This window comes from Mus caroli, unplaced genomic scaffold (genome assembly GCF_978045245.1).
Source record: "Mus caroli unplaced genomic scaffold, Mus_caroli_1 scaffold_18, whole genome shotgun sequence".
In the NCBI taxonomy this organism is placed as follows: Eukaryota; Metazoa; Chordata; class Mammalia; order Rodentia; family Muridae; genus Mus; species Mus caroli.
The window spans coordinates 765,657-789,379 of NW_028227273.1; the positions used below are offsets into that span (position 1 = coordinate 765,657).

The following is a 23,723-nucleotide window of genomic DNA, read 5'->3' on the forward strand; positions in this document are numbered from 1 at the left end:
AGTTCCAGGACAGCCAGGGCTATACAGAGAAACCCTGTCTCAAAAAACCAAAAAAAAAAAAAAAAAAAAAAAAATCTCCCAAGTGAGCATGCCTCAGTCCCATTTGGAAGAGAGAAGAAAGCAATCACAAGTGGGGAGGGAGGGAGGGACCTGGGAGGGAAAGTGGAAGGGGTTGGTGGAGAGAGGAACCTAGTCTGGTATTGGGTTAGGGAAAAGGAATGAAGCCCTGAGGGCCAACAGAAAGAATATAAACAGGCAACCTCAGGAAATAGGAGGTTGGGGGGACCTCCTCCCCCAGAATGCACCAGGGACCTGGGAGGTTAGAAACTCCCAGGACTCAAAGGAACCTTAAATGAAACAGTAGGGAGAAGGAACTTATAGAGCCCACCTCCAGCAGGAAGACAGGTCATCAAGTGAGGGAGGGTTCCCACTCCACTGACCCATAATTGTTCCTGTCTGAAAGAATTACTGGGATAGAAATGAAGAGGAGCCCGAGGAAAAGAAGGTCCAGCGACAGGCCCAAAGTGGGATCCAGCTCAAGGGGTGGTCCAAAGGCCTGACACTCTTACTGAGGCTATGGAGAGCTCAAAAAAAGGATTTATCATGCCTGCCCTCTGAAAGACCCAACAAGTAGCTGAAAGAGTCAGATACAGATAATTGCACCCAGCCAATGGACAGAAGCAGCAACTCCTGTGTTGAATTAGGTAAGGTTGAAAGAATCTGAGGAGAAGGGCGATCCTGTAGGAGGGAGGATCAGCAGTCTCAATTAATCTAGACCCCTGAGATCTCTCAAACACTGGGCCACCAAACAGGCAGCATACACCAGTTGATATGAGGCCCCTAACACATATACAGTAGAGGACTTCTAGGTCTGTGTTCATTCAGAGACAATACATCTAACCCTCAAGCTGGAGGCCCCAGGGAGTTTAGAGGTCAGGTGGGGTGTGGGATAGGAGCATTCACATGGAGACAGGGTCGGGTGGGGAGGAGCTGTGGGAAGTGGAGCAGATGGAGGGTGGATGTGGGAGAAGGGGAATGGAATATGGAGTGTAAAAAATAAATTAAAAAAAATAACAAAAAAAGAAAAATATATCTACACTAAGTGCTATGCTACTTAGTTTCAAGAAACAAAGAGTTGAACAAAAGTTCTATTAATGCATTTTATTACTTTATATAAATAGTAATGGCAAGGATATTTATGATAACTAAAGGCTGATGTTCAATTATACTTTGTATGTCTACACTAAAAAAAAAATCTAGCATTGTTGGAGATGATGTAAGGAAAGAGAAACCCTTACTCATGGTTGGTGATGAGAAAAGCAAGCTGTTGCAACAGGAGAGAGCAGGAGAGAGGAAGCAGATCTGAAAATTATGAAACACCATGGGACCAGGACAGCTAGTGGTGGCATGGCGTTTGAATCACAGTGGAGTTAGACTGTTCTGGACCACTGGAGGGGGATAACTAATACCATTTTCTCTTCTCTTCCCAAAACTGGAGTGATGGAGGTTGTTTCCCATTGAGAGAGTTCTGAAGAGAGAAGTGAGCAAGGAATTGCCAGGTTCCTCTAGTTTAAAAGATCTGATGATTAGGAAAGGAACAAAGGTTATGCTACAATATCTTTAAAATATCCTGGCTTGAGGAGATGGGAATGGAATGGAGTATGAGAAGTGACTGTTCCTCTATTGCAAGAATCTGATGGCAAGCAGGGAGCTGGGAAAGGTCACAAGTAAAGAAAGTAGTAAAGAAAGAAAGACAAATAGAAACTGTCACATGTCCTGAAATTGAGGGAAGCCAAGCAAATTCTGAATGGAGGACAATGAGAGATTAAATGTCTCGGGATTAATGTTAGTTTGAGGCAGAGATTGAATTTAAACTCATAGGATCTCTTATTCCTAGAGATCCATCTGTGGCTTAATCCCTTGTCTTGGAATTGCATGTGCACACTGCTACATCTGGCCTTTTATGTAAATGCTGGAATACCAGCATTAGGTCCTCAATTTACTTGGCAAACATCACTGGATGAGCCATTTCTCCATCATACATTTGCTCGCTTAAAGACAAATATCTTATAAATTCCATATGTATAGTAGAAAAATATTTAAAATTCCAGTGCAAGGTTTCTGCCCTGCCTTAGGTTATTGATTTCCTGGATAAAAACACACACTTCCTTCATATTTTTAAATAGCCTTAGGCAGCACAGCAGCTGGGCAGTTGCCTATCTTCCATGTTAGAATCTACTTTCCTATTGATACCCCCAAGTTAATCACTTACTATTTACTATGTTCCATCTGAGCTACTCTTAACTCTAATTGGGCAGCCATCCATCTGGGCCATGTTCTCTTGGCCCTTTGCCCATGGCAGCTCTCTTTACCTTCCTGCATGTTCTTCTTCCATGGTGGCTTCCTTCTCCTCAGCCCTCATGGTTCTTTCTCTCCAAATTCAGGAAACCTCAACCCCACTTATGTCTCTACTACCCAGCTTTTGTTGGTTGATGTCTCTATTTGCCAATCAAAATTAACTGGGGACAGGTTCACTCAATATCTTATATACAGACTCTCTTCTCTTTAGGGTAACCAGTCTTGGGGGGCCCAAATTAACATTAAAATACAAGCAACATTAGGCTAACCCACTACACATATGCTAATTTCTTGTTATAATAATATCTGCAAATATTTTCTCTCACTCACTGGGTTGTCTCTCCTTAATGTTGAATGTCTTGTTTGCTGTTGGGAATCATTTTATTTGATAGAATCCCATTTGTCTACTCATTTGTTGCTCAGGCTTCTGAGTATTTAACACCTGGAAGTACTTCCCTTGGTTGCAATATGATGTAGAGAGTCATCTGATGCTGTCTAAGTATATCAAGAGGCAAAGTTTACATGAATCATATTAGCTGGACTTGCCACTTGCAGCTATGCTTTCTTTAACAATTAAAACATGAAAGCAAGGGAAAAAGCCAAATGACAATTTTTAAGATTTCATGTTACTAGAATATGATATAAAACATAAATAATTTACTTTAGATTCATCTGTACAATGTCACTTAGAATAGTAATTAAATTAGTACCACTCAGATACCCTTGAAAAACTATGAAGGTATGTCCTTAATCATTTATATCACATTCTGTATAGCTATATATTACTAAGACTTCCATTTAAAATTCTCTTCCCATTCAATGATTCAGTATTTTTTCCCGGCACCAAGTTTGAATTTTATATATCCTTTGGCCTGTTTTCACCTGGGAGTGGCTCACACAAGTCAAAGTGCTTCTCTGGAAGCAAATGTACACTATAACATTCCTTTCCCTCATCATTTCAGAGTCCGATGTGACTATATGTTTGGAAATGTCTGAACCAACCACACTAGCATTCAATGAGTTCTTGAAACAGAAATAAAGGTGACTCAATGCGTATTTGAGAGGGAGCCACCGTGGGGAATAGGCCTGAAGCATGAGTGGTGTCATGGTGTGTCCAAATCCTGGAAATCTCACCCTGAGATTGATATGAGTAGGACTGTCCCTGCCTCTGCCCTGGGCCTGCAAGTCCCCATGCACATAGACCCATGCCCTCCCTTTTACCCTATTAGAGGAGATAAAATAACCCAATATCCAGGTTAAACTTCCTTTCTTTTTATAATGTCATGTCTAACAGCATCTGGAATTCCTCCTTCTGCAAAAATGAGGCATCCCAGCACCCTGACCCTGACCAATAATGTACACTCACCCGGAAAGACTCTACCAATGCCCCAAAGGTTTAAATAGCCTTTGCCCCCCCCCAAAAAAAACTAAAGGAGCTGCTCACAGAAACTGTCTCCCCAATAGTCTGTTTGTTTTCATGCTCATTGGTTCCCTGAAGTGTTCATCACTCCTGCCTGTTCCCACTTTCTCTCTTAGGCCTTTGGATGGGCAGTGGACTGCGAATGGCACCTACTGTCAGCTTGATCCATCACTGAGGAGTGTGGGGGTTTGTTTCTGACGACAAGTTTCCTCCTTCCTTCATACACTGGTTTCTCATATTTATCTTTATCTTCTATGCTTTCTCTGTTTCCACCTTCTACCCACATTTGCTTTCCTTCATATCCTATTTTTACTCTATTTTTCATTACAAATTGAGGCAATTGTTGTATTAGCTCTTCTTTGTGCTTGTTAGCTCTATACAAATCATCTGACAGTCTCAACTTTTAGTGTGCTGCTCCCATATGCTTGCACACCACCACAGAAACAAGAAACAGCCATCCATTCTCCCAACATCCCATGTTGGCAGTTTTAGCACCCCTTTTCTTGTATGAAGCAGTGTTCAGATGTAGAGTTTTGGAGGCTTGAATGGTGTAGTCTGGGAACATTTCATGCTGATGAAGTCTAGTCTACTCTGTCTTTCCCTTTGTTCTTTGTACACATACTGGATTCCTCAACAACAAGGTAAAAAATAATGGAGAACTATTTATTGTGAAACTTGAGGTTACAAATATATATACCAAATAAACAAAATAGCTATTACTTACTTAATATTACTATAAAAAGTGGTCAAAATATCTCAAATCTCCAGTAATTAAAATCTATATAACAAAATAATTTTAATATAGTTTAGTGTGTGAGCATGTTTTTTAAAGTGCTAATTAACAAGCCAAGATATTATTAACAAATCAAAATCTGTAATATTCTCAAGTTCTTCATGTTGATTTCAAACAGTATTTAATGTAAGATAGTAAATCATTTTAAAGTGTATCTTTGTTGCTTTACAAAGATATCTCAAGACTTGGTATTCTACCATCAATACTGTGCTTCAGAAATTTTACCAAGAGAAATATCTTTAGATGCTAATTTTGATATTTATTTCTAGTTCAGACATTACTTAGACAATTTATAATATGTTTCAACCTCGTTTTTGTTCCTCAAAAACTAAAATCAGATTTAATGACTGTTAGGGACCTATTTGGCCTTGACAAAATTGTGCTTCATAGAAATGAATTCATAGAAATGAATTCAATTAGAAATCTTGGGTTGCTATAATAGGTTTGAATCTTTGAGTACCTAACTAGCATATAAATGTTACCACTACAAGGTCCTGAAATCTTGTGTATAGATGTTGAACAGTGCTTGCTTGCCTAGTGTGTACAAAGTCCTGTGTTCAATCCCCAGAACTTCAGAACCAAGAAGCAATGTGGAGAAAGGGGACAGTGAAAGGATTATGTCCTTTGAGAATCATAAGTTTCTGGGACGGGGGGGGGGAAGAAGCACAAGAGCCAGAGGAACAGAAAGTTTGCTGTGAGACCCAGAAGTTTGCTTACCTAGAAAATTCAGAGACTCTGCTCCCATAAAGTCTCATCAACATGGCTGCCTAAATAAGACCTGAACAAGGACAATACTAATAGACATGCTACATGGAAAGGAGTGAAGTTTACAGAACCATAATGGTAAACAAGGAACTGCAGGCCAACTAAGGAATGCTGAGGTGAGATATACAGTCTTCCCTAAGGAAATGCACTAATTGGTTATCCTAGTGATCTGCTATACATTCAAAGTATAGACATTCAAAGTATATACATTCTGTATATACATTCAACGTAGCAGACTGAGCAGTACAGACTGAGCAGGCTGTTTTTGTTATGTTGGAATATGTGTGTGCATGTGCACATGCGTGTAACTGAAGAAATAAAGGACATACATGAGATAAGAGAAGATACATGGGAAGGAGTAGAGGGAAGAAAAGTGGAAAGTGACATTAATTATGTTTTAATTTTAAAACATCAGTTTATAGAAAAGAAAGACACAGACACACAGACACACACACACACACTTGGACCTTTTGAGAAGACTGGTAGGTAACATAAGAAATACCATGTGGAAGTGATTAAGTTAAATCTTGAGGACTGTGACATTGTAAATGGTACAAACATTCAATTAGAACTATAAAGCCCAAATTATAAGATCATGTGTAATTTATTTAAAGTAGCAGTGCCTTCTAGCTTGATACAAATCCTTCTCACATTATTAGTGAGCTAGACCTTTGAAATCACTAGGCAAGACAATTTTATTGCTTCCTAATTAGACTTCATAAGATAAAAGCACACTTTTATATAAAAGGGAAAAACTCAACAGCCTTTCAGATATTAGAATAGCAAAACTGGGGATTAGCCTTTCAATTTGTTATTTTTTTCTTTAATCTTTATTTCAAAATAGTTTTTTTTATCCTTTGCTGGTAATACTAAAAACAATGTGAGACATTAAGCAAACTTGACATTTACAGAGGGGCAAGTTTTGTGGCTTTGATGGAGAATTTGTACAAAAAAAAATTTTTTTGAGATCCTTCCATATGGGAAAAAGTCTCTTTTACTTTGTAATACAAATCAGTACAATGCGAATTTGTGTCACCTGCATTCATATTTATTTTGTGATTTTGGTTACCATGCTGTGCATTGTTATTTACTCTGCTGTTCAGACAGTGTCTGTGGCATCCTTGGCCGCCATCTTTGGCTTCACTTTTATTCTCTGCCATAGAGAAGAGATGCTTCAGAGCATATGAGTATATTTTCAAACTTTCTGCACATCTCCAGAACCAGTGATCTCTTTAAGGATCCATGGAACCTTTCAGGTAAAATGATTAAAAGCTAAGGACAAGAAATTATGCTTAGTGTTAATTGTGGCTGTTTTCTAGATAATCTTGGAGGACAGAAATGCCAATAATTCTCTAAGATCCTTGTGGGGTCAGTGGGCCTGGCTAATCTTGTGGGCTATAGTCTGTCTTTCCACTTACACATATCTTTTCTTAATCTTTTAACATTAAGCTTGAGTTAAATTCCTTCCAAGAAAATTTGCTTTTTCATACTATTAAACATTTTCTCTAATGGCTCTCCTTTGTAATATCTACTTATATATCTACTTATACATTGCACTTAATTTATTGTTCATGCAAATATACAAGAAATACCAATTTTGTATAATTTTATATCTAAACCTAAGGTCATGTCAAAACTGAATTAAATTAAAAACCAAAATGAATTGATGGCTTAATATAACATGTCTTCTATCCTTTGAATACTAGAGAAGTCCTAATAAGAAAAGTAGAAAAAATTTAGATGTAGTTCTTGGAGAGGTGCAATTAATATTGTTTTTATTTTATTTTAGAGTGAATTACTGTTTTTCTTTTCTTTTTTCTTTTTTTAAATTTTGATCTCTTTAAAGCATGGTAGGTCTTTATTGTGGAATCCCTGTCTTTCTTAGGAAAACTCAGCTTATGTATAATTAGTGATATATGTTGTCTCAATGAGTATTAAGCATTAGGGTTACTTTGTAAATTTGTGAGTTATAAAACATGAATGAATGTCTGTTGTCCACCCTCAATATTTTACACTAATTTTCAAGTATAGAAATAGGTAAATATATCTTTATTCTTTCCCACTAAAACCAAAGTCCCATTTCAGCTTTGTTCTGTTTTTTTCACACTTTGATAAATTAAAGGAATATATTTGTGATAGTTTGTTTTTCTCAAAGTATAGAATTTTGTAAATAAATAAATTCACACTTTTGAAACTGCAGAGATGCTTGGGTGGGTAAAGTACCTATGATACAATCACTAGAATCTGAATTTAGATCCCCAGAATTGACATAACAATCCAGGCATGGTAGTATATACCTGTAACTCCAACACTGGGAGATTGTGTGTGGTGGTTTGAATAAAAATGGCCAACAAAAATTGAACTTTTATCTTTTTTTTTTCTTCTTTTGTTGGGGGGGAGTTGTCAAGAGTTGGAGGGTGGACCTGGGAGGACTAGGAAGTAAGAGTGATTGGGAATCATGATATGAAATTACCACACAACTAGTTTGGGGAACCTTCCAGGGAATACTCATATGGCTGTGAGGACTTGTGTTGGTGTTTTGAGTTAGGAAGAGAGAAGTGAATCTTGGGAAGGGAACCCTACCACACAGTTGCTCTCCATATTGCCTCACTCATGGGTTGATTCCAGGCACACAAGGAGCTCTGTTCTTCATGAAGTCCTTGGCACCCTTTGTTTCAGAGTGTTATTGGGCATGTACATTGTCACTGTGCTGGGTAAGCCAATCTTTTCTCAAAGGATGGTACAACACTCAGTCACCACAATGGTTTTGGCTTATCTAGGCAAGGATTCAAGAACAGGTATTTGCTGAGACCCTACAGGTGTATTGGTTCATGTGTCTTTTTATTAATTCTTTCCTCAATTGTGATGTACTGAATATGAAATGTGTAGAAAGTATAGACAGAAAAGCAATTTTGACAGTAAAACTCACAATAGAAATTCTTCTTGTTTTAAAGAACTTAGTAAGATATTTAGCTTTTATTGTTTGTTTGTTTGTTTGTTTGTTTTTCCAAGTGGCATAATTCTGACTCATGAGACCCATCATTAGAGAGGAACATTTGTCCTTTTAAATTGAAGCAACTCTTGACAGCAAAACCATATCTATTTGTCTAGAATGGCCATCTTAGAAGACATCTATACAATAGCTCATTCTTTATGGAAAAAGTATTTCTCTGAACTTATGTTTTTATATACAAGCTTCTACATATAATTCCCTCTCTCTGACACACACAAGGTCCCAGGAGAAACTTTGAGATAGTTGAAGGACATTGTCAGAATTCAATGTACTTTCATCCCATGATATAGAAATATATTTGTTTATATTCTCTATGAGGATGTTCATACCAGTGCTGGGGAAGTAAATGACATTTCTTGAGGCATGTACTATAAATAACCAGGGATTCAGCTGTTATCACAAATATTAACACATGAGGAACTCAACATATCCACCAAGCACTTCAGAAAGTTTCAGACAAGTTTTCAGGCTCAGGTGTATGCTGGTGTTTTTGGCAAAGGTTGAGACTCAATTGAAAACTTGAGATCTTGAATCAGGTGCCTTCAAAATTCTTTAATATTTTTGCTTCATGAGGTAGCCTTAAGTTATATTAACCAAAATAGAATTTCTGTCAGATGAAAAAGTTATTATAAGGAAAATATTGATAAAAACAGTTTTATGTTTTCATGCAACAGTGGACACTGCAAATCCCACCCCCATGACTCTGCTTAGCAACATCTATTCTGTTTCCTCAGTGTCTCTGTCAAGAAAGAACATTCAAATGACAGTTCTGTATTTACATTTTAGTTTCTATCTTGTAGCATCATGTCAATTGCCATAATCCAAAAGTGTCTGCCTCACAGGATAAACAAAACAGTATAAAAATGAATTGTATGTACCAAAAGTTAATAATCTTTCACTTCCTCCTGCTGCAGTCACAGAAGGCTCACCCCCTGCAAATATGAAAAAGAAGAATCTTTAGTCCTGGCCTGCTTCTGCTCCATTCCCTTATTCCCAGTCTGTGTTTTGTTGTCTGGAATGATTTTTATAGCAGAGATAAATTACAGCTCTAGCCTATTAGGAAATTAATAGTTCATCTAAGGAATTACTCTCTCCTCATTAACTCCTTTATCTAGGTTGATGGGGACATTCAAATGTCAAGATTCTTACATTGGTCATGTTTTTGCCTCTCATGATTGAAACATTCTGCACATAACCATCATTTTCATACAAAAACATCCCCTTCAATGCTTTGCTCCACTTCAGTCCCTCCAAACTATATTCAAGAAACTAAACACAGCGTTTTCTCACCTTATCCTGTCTGTCTTAAGGTCTATATGTGATGCACTAGAGATAAAGCACACTCATGGACATGACTTAATTTCCTAGACTGATCCATAGAGAGGAAAATGATCCTTAAAATGTGGCTATTAACCTAGGGCTTCTAGGAAAGATGGCAGACTAGAGGCTACCTCTGTTATACCATTGGAAGAGACAGATTGAGAGAATTAAAAATCTAGATACAATATTCTGTTGTTTCTGAGAAATGTGTGTTATTTACAGAGACAAATGTGTGTGTGTGTGTATATGTGTGCGTGTGTACATACATACATATTTGTATTTATATATATGTATGCTTACACACACACACACACATATATACATATACTATCCTGTGAAATCTATACCACATCATGACCTCTGGAAAGGAAACCCAAACAAAAATCAGTTTAAAAGTCTTTGGAATTAAACTATACCTTAGAAAAGTTTTTCTCAACCCATGGGTTGCAATAGCTTTGGGGATTGAACAAGCCTTTTATAGAGGTCACCTAAGGCTATTAGACAACATAGATATTTACATTATGTTTTACATTATGATTCATAATAGTAACAAAAATACAGTTACAAAGTATCAATGAAAATAATTATGGTTGGAAGTCACCACAACTGGAAGAACTATATTAAAGGGTCATAGCACTAGGAACATTGAGACCTACCACCTTGGAGCAAATAAACTTATCAGATAACTATAGAATATTGCAAACAACGAAACTGCATATACATTCTTCTCACAAGCACATGGAATAATCTGTAAAATAGACTACATTCTTACCCAGATATCAAGGTTCACCAAATATAAAAGTCAAAGTATACTCTGAGGTAGTGTCTACCTTTGTCACTGAGTTGGGTTTCCTATATGCAGCAAAATGTTGCATCCTGTTTATGTAACCAGTCTGTTAATCCCTGACTTTTTATTGGGGAATTGCGTCTATTGGTATTAAGAGATATTAAGGAAAAGTCATTGTTGCTTCCTGTTATTTTTGTTGTTAGAGTTGGAATTTTGTTCATGTGGCTAGCTTCTTTTAGGTTTGTTGAAAGATCACTTTTTTGCTTTTTCTAGAGCATAGTTTCCCTCTGTGTGTTGGAGTTTTCCCTTTATTATCCTTTGAAGGGCTGGATTTGTGGAAGGATATCGTATAAATTTGGTTTTGTCATTGAATACCTTGGTTTCTACGTCTATGGTAATTGAGAATTTTGTTGGGTATAGTTCTCTGGGCTGGCATTTGTGCTCTCTTAGAATCTGATGAACAATAACTTTCAGCTAATGAACTTGAGGTTCCTTAGAGGCTGAAAATTCTTTGTAAGCCAATGGGCTATGTGAGCTAAGGGATGTATTTCTTTCATTTTTTTTCCTATGGAATTTTCCTGTGAGATATCTGATAATATGTAAAGCACAGTAATCATGTTACTAATGCTTATTAATGGGAATACTTTGTGGGTAAGAAGAAAAATCTCTCTGTTGGGACTTGGGGAGACCACCCTCAGAGCACTGTTGGCAGCACTGGTTGGTTTAATGCCTGAACCAGTGTAAGTAGCATCCATTGCATACATAGTCTGTGGACAGGTTTTGTTTTGCCCTGAAAAGGATGCCCCATGGATTTTTCCTGGCTAAAGACAGTTGTGAGAGAAATGGAACTGAATACATGCAAACATTCTTAGTATAGCAATTATTTTTTATTTAAAAGCCTGACATAATATATGATTTTAATTATATTCATAATACAAACAGCTAATCTCATTGGAGAACCACTGCCCCACTGAATGTCACAAATCCTTTAAGGAAATTTTATAAAGTTACTTTTTATATCTTAGTAATCAGCAATGCTCACAATTCTTCAGCATTAACATTTAACTCAAGAAATAAGTTACAATGACTGTGAAAACATTTAATGAATATTTTAATAAAAACATTTACATTCCAAAATAGATGAAAATGGTTTTTGTTCTGACTCATACACTGAGATTTACTATTCTTGTGCCCTAAAGGACATAATTGTAAAATTCAATTATCTTCTATATATCTAGAGCCACTGCATCTAGAATCAAGAGACATTTATTGTTGGTAATAAAATGATTAGTAGTACTTACAGAATTTTTTTAATGGCTGTTTTCTTGGAGAAATAAATTACTATCAAATTCAATAAAATCCCATTTGGCATTGGCAGGTAGCTTGAATACAGAGTAGATTTTGTTCTAAAGTCACAACTGAATGTAGCTTAAGAGAAAAGCAGAATTGATCCTAAAGGAAACTTATTTCATAGTATTTTGCTTCAATTTCACTAGTTCTTTAGTTATGTGCATTTCACAGAGCAATGTGCCCTATGGATAGAAATGCTTTTTTCTAGATGAATCTTTTAAAGTATTGCCAAAATGATACAGTACACAGGAGAAGACCCTGAAATCAATGCTTAGGATGAAAATATTTATCTCTTCACTCATTCTTCAAAGGGAAATAACCGAGTTATAAAAAAGAAGACTTTGAATGATTAAGAATACATTACACTAGAAATGAAGAAAAAAGAAAAGGGAAAGGAGAAAGAGAGGATTTTAAGAGTAATTTTCATCTCTTATTATTTTTTTTTTGCAATGTTTGTCACTGTGTTGTAACCATAATATAAGGGGAAATGTCACACCAACTTCTAGTGTTTCCAAGATAGGAGACAGCTATACCAGGCTCCTGTCAGCAAGCACTTCTTGGCATCAGCAATAGTGTCTGGGTTTGATGTCTGCATATGGAATGGATCTCCAGGTGGGGCAGTGTCTAGATGGCCTTTCCTTCAGTCTTTGCTCCATTCTTTGTCCCTGTATTTCCTTTAGATAGGAAAAATTCTGGTATATTATTTTTGAGATGGGTGGGATGGGCCCAACCCTCAACTAGGTGCTGTGCCTAACCTCTGAATATGGTCTTTACAGGTTCTCTTCCCTTTTTGTTGGGTATTTCAGCTAATCTCATCTCTGTTGGGTCCTGGGAGCCTCTTGTTTTCCTGGTATCTGGGACTTACTAATGGCTATCCCCAGTTCCCTATCCCTCAATGCTACACACCTCCATTCAAATTCCTGACCTTCTGTACATCTCCTACCTGATACTGCCTCCCTTTCTCCTCCTCCTCTTCTCTCCCTCCCATGTTCCTCTGTCGCTCTACCCCCTGTGATTATTTTGTTTCCCATTCTAAGTATGACTGAAACATCCACACTTTGATTTTCCTTTTTCTTGAGTTTCATATGATCTGTGAGTTGTATTGTTGGTGTTCTGAGATTTTTTTTACCTAATATCCAGTAAGTTCATCCCATGTGTGTTCATTTGTCACCAAACCCAGACTCTATTGTGGATGCCAAGAAGTGCTTGCTGACAAGAACCTGATATAGCTGTCCCCTGAGAAGCTCTGCCAGTGCCTGACAAATACAGAGGTGGGTTCAGTCTACCATTGGATTGACCACAAGGTCCACAATGAAGGATCTAGAGAAAGGACCAAAGGAGCCCGCAGCCCTATAGGAAGAAAAACAATATGAGCCAACCAGTATCTCCAGAGCTCCTAGGGACTAAACCACCAACCAAAGAGTGTATATGGAGGGACCCATGGCTCCAGCTGCATATGTTTTCAGAGATGACTGTTTGGTATTGGAAAACCAATTGATGTCCTCTTCTGTAGGGAAGGCTATCTTTCCCTCTTAAAATAATGATCCTACTCCTTAAAAGTTGTAGACACAAAGTTTTCTAAAGTCAAAGAAAATGAATGTTGATTCATCAATCTCAACCAAAACCAAACCAAACCACATCCAATCTAACCTGGCTACAGTGTGTTTTCATTTCTACCTTTACAATATTCTGTTGGTTAGTATTTTATGTAGGATTATTTTGGTCCATATTAATGAAATATTATGATGAAATATTACTCAGAAAATACTAACAGCAAATATTGTCATAAAACAATCTAAGTAGAATAAATTCAACTAATTAATTTTCAACTGTCAACCATAATTTGCAGAAGACCTGTTAAATCTGTTGTAATGCATCACACACCTTTGCTAATAGCTATAGTAGACACAGGAGCAACCAATGCAAATTAATCATGAGAGTCAGGTAAATCCCACTTAAGTTATCTTAAGCCTGACTTATTTTTCACAATTGTACTAGACCTCAAAATGAACTGTGTACTTTTGAGTCAGACTTCAAATTTCCACCAAGAGATACATTGTACTTTGTGGGTCAATTGTAAATAATTAAATTTTAGTATTTTCCTTTCCATTTATATGTTGTTGATCATCTAGTTTGTTTATAAATTTGAAAAATATTGAACTACTATCAGTCATTTATGGTAATGGGGAAATGTGTATAATCTTCTACTGATAATTGGTTCCATGGTTGGGAGATAACAATTAGTATAAGATTGGGGGTAAACTCTTTTATTCTTAGTTTATGAATAATTTTTAAAGTTCAGCACAATAGAACCAGTTTTGTCATATGTTTTGATACAAATATTGAGATAGTTATGACATTCTTTCTTTATTTTGTTGATGACATTGATTTAATGGATCTAGAAATAAATTTTCCAGGCAAGAAAACAAACATCCCCCCCCCAAATTTGGCCTTGGTGTATTTTCATTTTCAGTCTTTATTATATACACTGCAGGAATATATTTATACTTCTTTGTTGACCTTATGCAGTGTGAAAATTTCAAATTTACTTTAAATTATCATTTGATTAAGTGTATTTTAAAATTTTCAGTTTGATAACTTCTAAGATATATTGGTAAGTTTGAATACATTTCATAACTTCTATGTAATTCAAAGTTTTCTAATTTTCCTTCTTTTATTTATTTCTGGCTTAACTACCACTGGCATTTTAGGGAATTATTTCATTCACTTGAAATTTATTGATGTTTAATGCTTAAATGTTCTATATCTTTCTTGATATTTTCAGCTCTTATTATTTCAATGACTGTCAAAATTCCCTTCCATCTTTGTGGTTGTATCTCTTGAAAATGGTGCATGTACAGTCACCAAACTCAGACACTATTGTAGATGCCAAGAAGTGCTTACTGACAGGAGCCTGATATAGCTGTCTCCTGAGAGGCTCTGTCAGAGCCTGACAAATACAGAGATGGATGCTTGCAGCCAACCATTGGACTGAATACCATGTACCCAATGGAGGAGTAAGGAGAAAGGACAGAAGGAGCTGAAGGGCATGGCAACCCCATAGGAAGAACAACAATATCAACCAACCAGAACACCCCCCACCCCGCTCCCAGAGCTCCCAGGGACTAATCCATCAACCAAAGAGTACACATGGAGTGACCCATGGCTCCATCCACATATGTAGCAGAGGATGGCTTTGTTGGGCATCAATGAGAGGAGAGGCCCTTGGTCCTGTGAAGCCTCAGTGCTCCAGTGTAGGGGAAAGCAGGAGTGGGTGGGTGGATAGGTGAGGGAACACCCTCATAGAAACAGAGGGAGGAGCAATGGGAGAGGGGATTTGGGGGGAGGACCAGGAAAGGGGATAACATTTGGAATGTAAATAAAGAAAATGTCTAATAATAATTAATAATGCTAATAATAAATCAAATGTCTATCTCCTGAGGAATCTGATCTTTTAACACATTTTCTTTTGTAACCATTCAAGAAGACACTGGTAGGAGTGAATGATCTGTTGCTAAAGCTCCAGCCTTGTCTGTTGTGACATCTGTGAGGCTGCATATCAAGAACATACATGCTCAAATCTTATCAGAAAACCTACAGACACATGGGACCCAGTGTTGATACAGTATCTTTTATTGTCAAGAATCCTTCCCATTATTCAGATCCAGTAAAAAAAGACAGTGAAGTTGAACTGACATTAATTATTTGCTGTACAAAGAAAATAAAGATAGCTTTGGTTTAAAGGGCTTGTCTCATCTGTGTAAAGAACAGAAGGAATAGGTTTGTGTTTTCTGTTGCTCTCAAAATTTCTGATTAATTCTTAAAATAGTTTTTGAATTAACAGCTGGGTAATATAGAAAAGAAGTAAATACAAGCATGCATATTAAATTATGGGTATAATTTTATTCCAATAGAGTTTCCTTTTCCCTGTACACCATACCATTAATATTTAATCCTTTGATAATTGCATATTGTTTTATAATGGGATTTTAGTCACCTTTTCAGAATATATTTAGCACCTATTCTGTGCAAAAAGCTTAGTAGAGATTTATTTTATGAGTCCAGTCTCTCCAAATATAAACGGTTTTATTAGCTTTTTGTATAAGAGTACAGAAAAAAAAATCACAGGCCAACTTGTGCTCCATAAAAGATGAAAAGAAGACAAGACAAATAAATATTTTTAAGTTGAGTTGGTGAAAAATCTTTCACCTGGTGACAAAAATAGTGAATGTCTCATTATTGTGGAAAATAAGTAAAAAAATAAAAAAATAAAAACAAATCTAGAAAGAGCATAATAAATGACCTCCCAATTACATTTAAACTCTTCAATGAAATTAAACAGAGCCAAGTGTGGCTAGCCCAGCAAAGATGGTTATAACAAGCACACTATTAGAAATAGAACATTTGTTTTTGTAGGTGCTGGCAAAAATATTGAGTAATATGCAAAATTATCTGCAAAAGTCTATATTTAATAAAATGAGAGTCTCTGAATCAGCTAATTGATATGACAGCAAATATTGAGCAGAAATAACACAGAAGGATGGCAATTATTAATTTACAGATGGCCTTATCTCTAGCCTGCTGGAACCATCATAACTTGGGAACAGGCATGTAAATCCAAATTCCAGAAGCCATCACAGATGGCAGAACAAATCTCCCAGAGAATAAATTTCAACAATCATTTATATGCACGAGTAACAGTTAAGAAATCTGAGCTTCACTTTCCTTTCCATGCTCTGGCATCAGTCTCTCAGAGGGTATTTACAAGCATATCTGAGAGCCAAGACCTAGGAAAATATATTCTATTAGATTCTCTTTGTAAAGCTAGGTATTGGAGCATGAAAGCTTGTGCATTGTCTGTTTAAGACCTTAAATCAAATGAATGTGTGCAAATCATATTGCCAGTTACTTCCAGAGATAAACAAGGTTAAAAAGCAAAGTACATAGAGTTATATTCCTGTGTCACATGTAACTAGAAAAATCTTTACAACAGTACAGATACTCATTTGGTTTATATGTGTACAAATGTTTCCACTGTTAATCTGTTGAAGTGTAGAAAACTATTGCACTTTCTTTCTTTCTTCACAGGATGCACCTTACGCTTAACAATCTTAAATATGACTCCAAAATGACTCTTGCTCTTTTTATCCTCACAAAGGACTAGTGTGTTTTCCATTATGAGTCCATCCTTTTCACTATGTTGTTACATTCTTCTTTAAATCACTGCTTTCTTCATGTGCAGCTGTCATCTCTACTTGCATCTTGAATCCTCTTCCCTCAGTTATGTGCTAACCTTGCCTCTATCCTCCCTTCCTCAAAACATTTGCTCTCTCCTCCACTGTCTCCTTTCCAGTTCCTATATTAATTTCCTACTACAGAAGCACTATGCTTTCTTTAGCTATGTTTTCTAAGAATGCCATTGAATCCATGTGCTATAGTTCCTACAATTCACCGATGTTTTACACCAAAAATCAATTGAGCACTTTAGCTAATGTGATATATATTCTGCTTGAGCTACTCTGTGATCATGGTGTGCCAGTAACTGCCTGGGTGTCTCCTCACATACAGTCCTGTAGAGATTTCAATTGCCCTTCTATTCCCTTTTGACTTATATTTTGTTTCCATCTTCTATTCTCATTTCTTAAGATAGCTATGCTGTTTACTCCTCTTATACTTTCCTCTAAGTGGCAGTGCATGTATCAAGACTAGACTTAATCATGTTTCCCTCTTAAGTTTTCCTGGATTATCTCTTCTTACTTGATAGTTTTGAGAGCAACAGGTATATTACTCTGCACTTCCCTGAGAACTAAATGTACCCAGCAATCTAGACAGTTTTGTGGGATAATGAAAACCTTTCAAAATTAATGTGTAAGTTGGTTTGCCCTCATTTTAGTCTCAAAGAATATTCTTTATAATTATATACTCTCAGTTGCTGAGATGCCTTGAGTAGGATCTTAAAGGCTTATCATGTCATCACTCTCTTCTCCATTTTCAAATTAGCACAGAGCACAATGGAACAAAAAAACATGAAATAGTTAACCCAAGTCTGAAGCTAGTAAATGAGGTTTACTAATTACCTAAAGGACATGCTCTCAACCATGAGGCTCTAGCAGCTCATTTGATAAATCTAATTCCTGTCATTTTGTAACTGATATACCAAACGTTCTTAATTGATCCCCTTAACTTTCCTTTCCTTTCTCTCAATTTTTCCTGTTTGTTCTTTGTTTTGCTTTATTTACATAGGCTATCATGTAACTCAGGTTGGACTCAAACTCACCAGGTAGCGAAGGATAATCTTGACCTGATAATCTTGTCTCCACTCTGTAGTGCTGGTATTAATAGTGTAGGCCATCATTACTGGTTTGTACTTCTCTTTGCCTTGCTCTGTCCCTCTGGCTCTGCCTCTGCCTCTGGCTCTGCCTCTGTCTCTGTCTCTGTCTCTGTCTCTGTCTCTGTCTCTGTCTCTGTCTCTGTCTCTGTCTCTGTCTCTATCTGTCTCTGTCTCTCTGCCCCTCTTTGTCTCTGATTCTCTGTCTCTGTCTTTCTCTGTCGAATTTTATTTTTTATTAATCTGTTTTAATTCTTTTTCTAGAAGATACATCTTGTTAAAACCTTTTACTAGCTTTTTAGGACCCAAAGACAAAGTGCTACTAGACATCTAACATTAATCATTAAATCCTTTACATCACTGACTTTTATGACTCATCTTTAGATGATGGTTCAGATTTAAATTTTAAGTACTCTTTATTTATTAATATTATGTGCATATGAGGGTTGAGTGCATATACTATGGAACATGTTTGGGCATCAGGGACAACTTTTGACAATCAGTTCACCCCTCTCAGTATGTGTGTCACTGGGATCAAAATGGTCATCAGGCTTGGCAGCAAGCATGTTTAATCATCAAGCCATCTCAGTGGCCCCATGGTTTTTGCATCTTTATTTTGTTCAGATTTTTGACTCTGAGTTGTCATTTTCCTGATGTTTCCATTTGGGCAGCCAATACTTCTTCATCATTTTTGCTCAAATAGTACTTCATGGACCTGCTACCAAATTACGCACTTCTTAATGTATATCATATTGCTGTGCTTAACTTGTTCTCATGACTCTGCTGCATGAATCTGTAAAACACCATTTATTTTATTTATATGTGTTTACCCAGAATCAAACATACTGTATAATATGAAGTAGTCATTTAATGTGCCTTCTATAGAAGGAAGAGAGGGAGGGAGGGGAGGATAGAAAGGAGGGAGGGAGGGAGGGAGGTAGGAAGGAAGGAAGGAAGGAAGGAAGGAAGGAAGGAAGGAAGGAGGAAGGAAGGAAGGAAGGAAAGAAAAGGGGATATTCTGAAAATATATATCAGTGGATTAATAATAAAACTGACAACATTTCAGTAAGGAATATCTTTCTCTTTGTTGCTCTGATAGAGCATCATGGCTAAGGCAATTTATAAAAGGAAGCATTTAATTGGGGATTTGCTTATAGCTTCAGAGGGTTGGTCAATGACCATCCTGTGGAGCATGGTGGCAGGCAGGGAGGCAGCCAGCCAGGTAGGCAGGCTTGCAGACATGATGCTAGAGCAGTAGTTGAGAGTTCACATCTGGTTCACAAGATAAAGACAGAAAGGCACAGAGCCTGGCTTGGGCTTTTGAAACCTCAAAGCTCATCCCCAGTGATACAGCTCTTCCAAGAAGGCCACAGGCCCTAGTTCTTCCTATACAGTCTACCAACTGGGAAACTAACATTCAAATTATGAACCTATGGAGGCCCTTCTCATACATACCACCAAAGTTAATAAATACATGTTCATAAAATTTAATGATGAAAGGAATGATAATCATTGAACTAAAACATAAAGTTATTAAAATATATCAGAATAAGATCATGACATTTTTTTCACGATCGCTTTAAGTTTATATTATTTATATGATAATTTATGGAATTATTTTATAAGCAATGGAATAAATACAAATTGAACTGAATTTCTATAAAGTATTTCTTTAAGGCAGTTGGTGTTTTCTCATTGCAAGTAGAAAAACAAAATGGGATGAAATAGTTGAATTTTGGATGGATTCATTGCTACTTTATTTCTCTGTCATGTGAAGATTTTGGTTTCTTTGGTTTTTTCCTTCAAAGAGATTTTCATTTCCTTTTACACTGGCTCTTTGGTTGTTAGTAATGATTAAAATTATAGATGACAAAAATGTGAAATTGCAAAAGCTATAGAAATAGTGTCCAATAAGATGGATCACTAAGGTTTTCTTTAGATCCAGAGGCTCTTCACCAAGTTCATTTATATTTTATACACAAAGACTCAAAAATGAAGTGTGCCTAGAAAGAGAACACTGCTCATTCTCAGAGCATACACAGTTATACCCACAGCTACATGATAATTCCAGGTACGATGCAATTAAAACACACACACACACACACACACACACATATGTATTATAATTTTTATTTTAATAATTTATTATTATTAAATAAGTCTATATTTGTTATTAAATTTAATAAATATATTTTAAAGAGATGTATCAGAGATGTACTATAAATTCAGAAAACTTAAAATACAAGGAAATATAATTTAACATTGACTTTGAATTATTCATTAATACATTCAATTTCTAGGCAACAATACTAAATGAGGAAGCCCTGGTAGGAATCATACAATAAGTCATGACAGTAAGTCGTTGCTGCTAGAAAATCAGGGACACATATTGGGATTTCATGTCTAAGCCCTAGCAGACTCTAAATGGGCTCTCAACTACACTTTACTAGTTGAATGTAGATAATCAAAGTGTTTTATTTCCATCACCAGGTGTTTGAAAATATCACTAAGGTTTTATAATGAGACATATAATGGACTATATCTCTTTACCACACAGAGCAGTTTTGTGAGTTTGAGGTCCTTTATCTTTACTTCCTGTTGGATGGAGGGAATAGTAATTAGTTTATGGTGTTATTGTTGACATTCATTAGACAAAATTAGTAATGTCTGAGAAATAGAATTGTCAAAACTCTCATCTTGATCATCAGGGATTATGATATTAAAGAATAACCCTGCCTGAAAAATGCTCAGTCCTGGGAGAAACAGGGCAGCAGTTAACTCCTATACATTGACTAGAATAGTGACTAGAGTGTGTTGCTCTAACTTATTATCCATTTATATGAGACCAAGATTTTTATTCTAAATCATATTCTGACTTAAAAATGAGGCATGGCTGAAATATAGAAATGGACAATTTTAATTTTAGCCTATATAAACATAAATATAATATGTAGAGCCATTTGTGTGAAGTTGCTATGACCCCCTTAATGAGTCCAAACATGCTGTATTATGCTTACAATGGGATCCAGAGGAATGTGGCTAGAAACCTTGTCTCTTGGGAGCCATTTGAAAATACAATCACATTCAGAGCCAAGGCACAGTTGGAAAACCCATGTTTTCTCTCTTGCCATTAGAGAAGATTTCTGTGCCAATTAAGTAATATTTTTATTTTGTAAAACTTGAGAATGTTAAAGACACACATTTAAGGGGAGAAAGTTTTGCTCAAAAATGTACCTAAAGACTGAGGAACATGGCTTAGTGGGCAAAAGTCTTGTGTGAGCATGAGAACCTGCACCTATTTCAAAAGCTAGGCATGGTCACACAGGTGCTTATAATTCAAGCACTGTCTAACAGAGGCAGGAGGATTGCTGGGAGTTTCTGGCTGCTAACATTGTTTTAGGTTCACTGCCTCATGGGACTAAAGCAGAGAGAGATAGACTATCAACTCTTCCTTTGAAATATGCAGATGCACATATTGTTATACAAAGGTATGTGTACAATACACAAATGCCAGCCAACCACATACACAGACACCCACATCACATACATACATTAAACCACACCACTTAACACATACAAACACATACATACATACATACATACATACACACACACCCACATCCCCACACCATATAACACAGACACATCATGCCATACCACATACACATACAAACGCACACACATACACACATCATACCATACCACATACACACATCACACCATACCACATACACATATACAAACATACACATACACCACTACCACCACTATCACACAGACCATCACCACCACCATCACCACCAGCACCACCACCACCACCACCATTACTACCACCATCATACCACATACATATATATACACACAAAATGTAAACACAGCATATGTATGTTTAAGGATTTTCAAACACTGAATAGGATATTTTGTAGCAGAAGAATCTCCATGACACTGGGCCCCATCTATGCATCCTGAGATCAGCAATCTCTATTTATACTATCCTGGAAGAGTTGATCTCACTGACTGGAAGGTGAGACCAATGAGCCCCAAATTCTAATGTTTTAAGATTGTATATATTTTTTAATAGCCCTATAGAACCTTTGTGTTTTCCCTTTAACTTTTTTCTTGGGTGTGAAAACAGTATATTAGAATCTGTATCGAATAACTCTAAGTTTTAGGTCAGTAGAAAATATGGTCTAGCATGTATAAGATACTGATTGGACTCATAGATTCGTCCTCTGCTAGTCTTAACTTGCTTAACCTGTTAACCTCTCTGAATCTAGTATCTTATCTGTTAAAGGAGGAAGACCCTCCATTTGGCAAGATTCAATGCAAAAAGTTAATGAGACTTTCTGGCACATATTGATACTTTTGATACAGGATTGTGTATTCTCTTATCCCATGTGTTATGGGTTGTTATGAAAATTAAATTATAACTTTGGAGATAATTCCCTCCAAAATGATTCACCAGGGGTGGCAAATCAGCATGAGACTACCACATGCATTTGTGTATTTGTTGGGTTTCTGGGACGGTTTTGTTTCCACAGCTAATATTTTTGTTCTGGGCAAAGAATCTGAGTTCTGAGCTTATTTGAGGACAGGCATACCGCTACAGTGATGGCCTCAGCTGTGGTCTGAGGCCACATTTTCATGTCTTCTTTCAGCCTGGAAAGTGAACAACTGAGTTTGCAGAACAAATCTAGGCAGAAGCAGTGAAAGGACCAGGCAGTGTTGTTCCGTTCAGGAGCAGGTGTCGCTTAGGTGACTCAGCCACTGCTTCCAGTTGCTGTGACAGGATCCATGGAAGTTGTAATTACACTGTGCAGACTCAGATACATGACAAGCTTATAACCCACACATCTTTTTCTCTTCAGAAAGTGTGAGACATGGTGGTTATACAGAAGCATATTTAAATCTACAGCATTAACAAGCTTGAGCTTAGTCAAATTTATGCACACAAATAAGCAATTTCTAACTATAAAAATGTAAATTTGAGATTGATTGACTTTGTGGGAATTATTAATTCTTTTCTCCATTTCCTCCACTTTCTGTCTGTGTGCTGATTTAAATGAAAATGGCCCCCATAGGCTCATGTATTTGAATGCTAGGTGCCCAGTGTATAGAACTATTTGGGAAGGATTAAGAGGGTTGGCCTTGTTGGAGGAGGTTTGTCAATGGGAACTCTCTTTGAGATTTCAGAAGTTCAGTTTAATGTTGTTTTTACAGCATGCTTGTTTCTGAAAAAGATGCAAACCCTCAACTACTGCTTCAGCAAGCCTGCCTGCCTGCCTGCCTGCCTGGTGCCATGTTTCCCACCATAATGATCATAGACTAAACCTCTGACACTGTAAGTAAGCCTCAATTCAGCTTAAATATCTTCTTTTATAAGTTATATTGGTCATGGTGTCTCTTTACAGCAACAGAACAACTAAGACTCTCTTCCTTCCTTCCCTCCCTCCCTCCCTCCCTCCCACCCTCCTTCCTTCCTTCCTTCCTTCATTCATTCCTTCCATTATTCCTTCACTACTCTATTCTCTCTTTTATACTTGGTTTATGTGTCATAAGAAGTAAAATTTTCGAAGGTTGAGTTATGAG

General features: G+C 36.7%; 1 long non-coding RNA gene across 1 annotated transcript in view; it reads left to right on the forward strand.

Annotated features, from left to right (window-relative positions):
- Positions 1 to 23,464, forward strand: part of LOC115029700 (uncharacterized) — a 129,297-nt gene extending 105,833 nt beyond the window's left edge. Inside the window, exon 4 of the long non-coding RNA XR_015045833.1 lies at positions 23,355 to 23,464. This is a non-coding gene — a long non-coding RNA (uncharacterized LOC115029700). The remainder of the gene's footprint in view (positions 1 to 23,354) is intronic.
- The last annotated feature ends 259 nt before the right edge of the window (positions 23,465 to 23,723 follow it).